We start from the raw sequence: 6104 nt of genomic DNA on the forward strand, positions 1-6104 counted from the left end.
GAGAGCCAAGCTGTGACCCTAGCCTCGGAAAGAGAGTTTTCTGGGATTGAATAATGCAAACGCCAAAGAAAGAGAGAGGGAGGACACAAATAGCTCTAAGTGAGTAACAGCACAACCAGACTTCACAGCAGTGGTTGAAGTGCATTTCTACCAGCTTTTCTGGATCACACATATATCACATGTAACACTTCTTCTACTTCTTCTTCTTCTTCTTCTACTTCTTGTTCTTCTTCTCCTTCTTCTTCTACTTCTTCTTCTTCTTCTACTTCTTGTTCTTCTACTTCTTCTTCTCCTTCTACTTCTTGTTCTTCTTCCTTTTCTTCTTTTCCTTCTTCTTCTTCTTCTACTTCTTGTTCTTCTACTTCTTCTTTTTCTTCTTCTCCTGTACTTGTTCTTCTACTTCTTCTTGTTCTTCTACTTCTTCTACTTCTTCTACTACTTCTTCTTCTATTTATTCTTCTTGTTCTTCTTCTACTTCTTGTTCTTCTTGTTCTTGTTCTTCTTCAAATCAAATCAAATCAAATGTATTTATATAGCCCTTCTTACATCAGCTGATATCTCAAAGTGCTGTACAGAAACCCAGCCTAAAACCCCAAACAGCAAGCAATGCAGGTGTAGAAGCACGGTGGCTAGGAAAAACTCCCTAGAAAGGCCAAAACCTAGGAAGAAACCTAGAGAGGAACAAGGCTATGAGGGGTGGCCAGTCCTCTTCTGGCTGTGCCGGGTGGAGATTATAACAGAACATGGCCAAGATGTTCAAATGTTCATAAATGACCAGCATGGTCAAATAATAATAATCACAGTAGTTGTCGAGGGTGCAGCAAGTCAGCACCTCAGGAGTAAATGTCAGTTGCCTTTTCATAGCCGATCATTAAGAGGATCTCTACCACTCCTGCTGTCTCTAGAGAGTTGAAAACAGCAAGTCTGGAACAGGTAGCACGTCCGGTGAACAGGTCAGGGTTCCATAGCCGCAGGCAGAACAGTTGAAACTAGAGCAGCAGCACGGCCAGGTGGACTGGGGACAGCAAGGAGTCATCATGCCAGGTAGTCCTGAGGTATGGTCCTCGGGCTCAGGTCCTCCGAGAGAGAGAAAGAAAGAAAGAGAGAAAGAGAGAATTAGAGAGAGCATACTTAAATTCACACAGGCCACCGGATAAGACAGGAGAAGTACTCCAGATATAACAAACTGACCCTAGCCCCCCGACACATAAACTACTGCAGCATAAATACTGGAGGTTGAGACAGGAGGGGTCAGGAGACAATGTGGCCCCATCCAATGATACCCAGGGCCAAACAGGGCCAAACAGGAAGGATATAACCCCACCCACTTTGCCAAAGCACAGCCCCCACACCACTAGAGGGATATCTTCAACCACCAACTTACCACCCTGAGACAAGGCCGAGTATAGCCCACAAAGATCTCCGCCACGGCACAACCCAAGAGGGGCGCCAACCCAGACAGGAAGTTCACGTCAGTGACTCAACCCACTCAAGTGACGCACCCCTCCTAGGGATGGCATGAAAGAGCACCAGTAAGCCAGTGACTCAGCCCCTGTAATAGGGTTAGAGGCAGAGAATCCCAGTGGAGAGAAGGGAACCGGCCAGGCAGAGACAGCAAGGGTGGTTCGTTGCTCCAGAGCCTTTCCGTTCACCTTCACACTCCTGGGCCAGACTACACTCAATCATATAACCCACTGAAGAAATGAGTCTTCAGTAAAGACTTAAAAGTTGAGACCGAGTCTGCGTCTCTCACATGGGTAGGCAGACCATTCCATAAAAATGGAGCTCTATAGGAGAAAGCCCTGCCTCCAGCTGTTTGCTTAGAAATTCTAGGGACAATTAGGAGGCCTGCATCTTGTGTCAGTAGCGTACGTGTAGGTATGTACGGCAGGACCAAATCAGAAAGATAGGTAGGAGCAAGCCCATGTAATGCTTTGTAGGTTAGCAGTAAAACCTTGATATCAGCCCATGCCTTAACAGGAAGCCAGTGTTACAGTGTTGTTCTTGTTCTTCTTGTTCTTCTTCTACTTCTTCTTCTTCTACCTCTTCTTCTTGTTCTTGTTCTTGTTCTTCTTCTTCTACTTCCTTTTCTTCTTGTGCTTCTTGTTCTTCTTGTTCTTCTTCTTTGGCCCTAACACTGTCTGAGTCCAACCCGGCCCCCACTCACTCCACTAGCTTCCATAGTGACTAAATGGTCATCATGATCAATATCTATTTCCTGTGGTGTCGGGTTGCAGAATAATGTACATATTGAACCAATGTTTCAGCAGACTCTAACCACACTTTTTACACTTGTATTTTTCTTTCCACTGTTTCCGTGCTTAAGGAGAGAAAATCCACACAAATCGAATTAAACAAATGATTTTCGGGCAGCGATTGATCCTCTAGTTTTAGTCCAATGGGGGCCTAGGATCCTGGCAATGTAGACTGGGTATTTGAGAAGGGAATGTGCTTGTAATCTAGTTAGCCTTTCTGTTTATCCTGCATGGATCAGCAGTGTTAATGTAATAGGTGAAACCTCTAAGTCACATTGTTCATGGCAGATCAGTTACGGGAAATCTAGCTCTAAAATATTACAACTTTACCTCACAGAAAACTGAAAGCCAGCATAAGAACTGCACTGGATATCACTCTTAGAAAAAAGGGTTCTAAAAGGGTTCTCCAACAAGGACAAGCGTTTTACTTGGAACCTTGTTCATCCAAAAAAAAGAGTTCTAAAACAGTTTTTTGTTGGTTGAAAATGTTCTACCTAGAACCATGAACGGTTTTTCTACACAAGGCCAAGCCAAATAACCCTTTATGGTCCTAGGTGGATACATTTTTTCTAAGGCTGTTTCATAACGATGATGATGATTGAAGTTCACCATTACTACCTCCCCTGATGATGACTGAAGTTCACCATTACTACCTCCCCTAATGATGATTGAAGTTCACCATTACTACCTCCCCTGGTGATGATTGAAGTTCACCATTACTACCTCCCCTGATGATGACTGAAATTCACCATTACTACCTCCCCTGATGATGATTGAAGTTCACCATTACTACCTCCCCTGATAATGACTGAAGATCACCATTACTACCTCCCTTGATGATGATTGAAGTTCACCATTACTACCTCCCCCGATGATGATTGAAGTTCACCATTACGACCTCCTCCCCTGATGATGATTGAAGTTCACCATTACGACCTCCTCCCCTGATGATGATTGAAGTTCACCATTACTACCTCCCCTGATGATGATTGAAGTTCACCATTACTACCTCCCCTGATGATGATTGAAGTTCACCATTACTACCTCCCCTGATGATGATTGAAGTTCACCATTACTAACTCCCCTGATGATGATTGAAGTTCACCATTACTACCTCCCCTGATGATGATTGAAGTTCACCATTACTACCTCCCCCGATGATGACTGAAGTTCACCATTACTACCTCCCCTGATGATGACTGAAGTTCACCATTACTACCTCCCCTGATGATGACTGAAGTTCACCATTATTACCTCCCCTGATGATGACTGAAGTTCACCATTACTACCTCCCCTGATGATGACTGAAGTTCACCATTACTACCTCCCCTGATGATGACTGAAGTTCACCATTACTACCTCCCCTGATGATGACTGAAGTTCACCATTATTACCTCCCCTGATGATGACTGAAGTTCACCATTACTACCTCCCCTGATGATGACTGAAGTTCACCATTACTACCTCCCCTGATGATGATTGAAGTTCACCATTACTACCTCCCCTGATGATGACTGAAGTTCACATTACTACCTCCCCTGATGATGATTGAAGTTCACCATTACTACCTCCCCTGATGATGACTGAAGTTCACCATTACTACCTCCCTCAGTGGGGGAGTCAGTGTAATACTACCAACTAGCTCATGTAAAATACATTTCTCCATCCAGTAAACTGAGTTATTACCCTTATGGGAAACAAAGCCATGTGCCACGTATGTAACATATGTATTGAAACAACTAGAAAACCAATCAATGTACAGTCTGAGATAAAAGCACAAATTGTGGTCCTGCGTAAAAGCCCTGCACTTTTATGCCTTAATCAATTTATGGGTGTACTGGTCATTCTGTTAGAGCCAATAAACTGGTGGATTACCTTGAATTACAGCTCAGCCCATTGACCCTCTCTGTTAATGATGCCAGTTGTTTTTCAGTTTTAGGGTTCTTGACATTGGGACTGGTATACATTGGTCACAATGAGCCAGGGAAACCAACCTATCCTGGGCATCTGTGTTCAAACTCTGTTCGTCTTAACTGGAATAAGTCCAAACAAGTTTGAAATCCCAGTACTGTAACAATTTCTTGTGAAACACAACCAGCATTCCTAAGAAATGCTGGACTGCTGTTTTACCAAGAAGCAGAGACTCAGGCATTCACAGTATGATAATATTTCAGTCAAATGGAGGTAGAGCTGTCAGAGAAAGGTGTCTCTCTTTCCATCTCTCTCGTTCTCTCCCTCTCCGCCACACTCCTCCCGGCCTCTCTGGTTCCACTACTGACAGGCTCAGTGAGCTGAGCACCGATCCCCCTCCCTGTCTTCCTTCTCACCCTTCTAACCCCTCTCTCTCCCCGGTCTCTGCTGTTCCAGACCCAGTCAGGTTATTTCAGGACTAATTGGGAGATTGATGCTTCTCAGAAACCCTATCACCTGCCTTCCTTTCCCTTTCATCCACTTCCTCTGAGAAAGACTGACAAGTAGACACATTGACGTCTGGCTGACTGAAATTGCCCTTTGAGAGTTATTCAGTGTATGCAAAACCAAGGACATTACACAATATAACATATACAGGAATCAAACCCACTATCCTGGCATTGACCAACTGAGAAAGAGAAATAAACAGTCATAAGGGAGGTTTTTGAAGAAAATAATCCTGTCTTGGTACTATATAAAATAAGCTTGTTATCCTGTCTGCCCCCCTCCTGCATCCCTCCCCACCACCTACCTGACACATTACCAGTCCTACAGAAAGTCTGAAAGGCAGAGAAAAGCCCTGAATGGGCCAGGAGAACAAGGCTTCGCTCCCAGCTAATGGCCCTATTTGAGGGGAATGTCTGGAAAGACCCAGAGCCCAGGGCTGTGCCTCTATCGCGTCCCATCCAGGGCCACTCAGGAGGGGTATAGTCGTAACCCGAACCCTCCGTATCCCCTGTCCACCCCTCTGTCCACAGCCTAGAAGAGACAAACAGGACAAGCAGCTGGAGGAGTGTGTGTGTATGTGTTTATGTGTGTGTGTGTGTGTGTGTGTGTGTGTGTGTGTGTGTGTGTGTGTGTGTGTGTGTGTGTGTGCGTGCGTGCGTGCGTGAGTAACTGGTTCACGTCTTTCTCCAACCCCGGCTGCCTCCACGGGCTATAAAATAAATGTATTTTGTTCAGGCAGATCCACGGACAGTCACAGAGAGAACAAAAGTCCCTCAGAGAAAGAACTCGGCTGGCCCAGGACCCCGGCGATCGCCACGGCTAGATGTCCAGCTGAAATTACCAATTAGTTTACCAATTGGCTGCAACAAATTCGATTGGTTTGTAATTAATTGTAGTTAGTGGCGCATAGAGCAGTACGGGTGGCGCCAACCCTTTGTCCTACTGACACACTATCCCACAGAGCCCTGCCCAGGGGAGGCAGCTAGCGGACATCAATACAGGCCCCTGCCTGCCTGCAGCTCCACACACAGCAGAACCCCTTCCTCACACACACACAGCTGTGCCTGTACTCATGCACACACACACACACACACAGTTTGGAGAGAGAGGGAGAAACCTCAACCACCTGAGAAGGTGCTGATGACAAACAGAGAGAACAGGAACCGTGACTTTCTCCTCATGCCCCCTTCCCCCTCTGTGTGTGTGCGTATGTGTGTGTGTGGAGAGTGCAGCGACCCAGTGCGGAGGTCACATGGCTCTGTGATACCTCCCACGCTGAAGGTCAAGTCTGGGAGGGGGAGGGGTGAGGGGGGAGGAGGATGGAGGAGAGGGATGAATAAGAGGGAGGGGGAGGAGGGAGGAATGAGGAGGGGGGATGAGAAGATGAGGAGGGGAAGGAGGTGGGAGGAGGAGGGAGGAGGGATGTTAGGG

This window comes from Salvelinus fontinalis, chromosome 4, assembly GCF_029448725.1.
Source record: "Salvelinus fontinalis isolate EN_2023a chromosome 4, ASM2944872v1, whole genome shotgun sequence".
NCBI lineage: Eukaryota > Metazoa > Chordata > Actinopteri > Salmoniformes > Salmonidae > Salvelinus > Salvelinus fontinalis.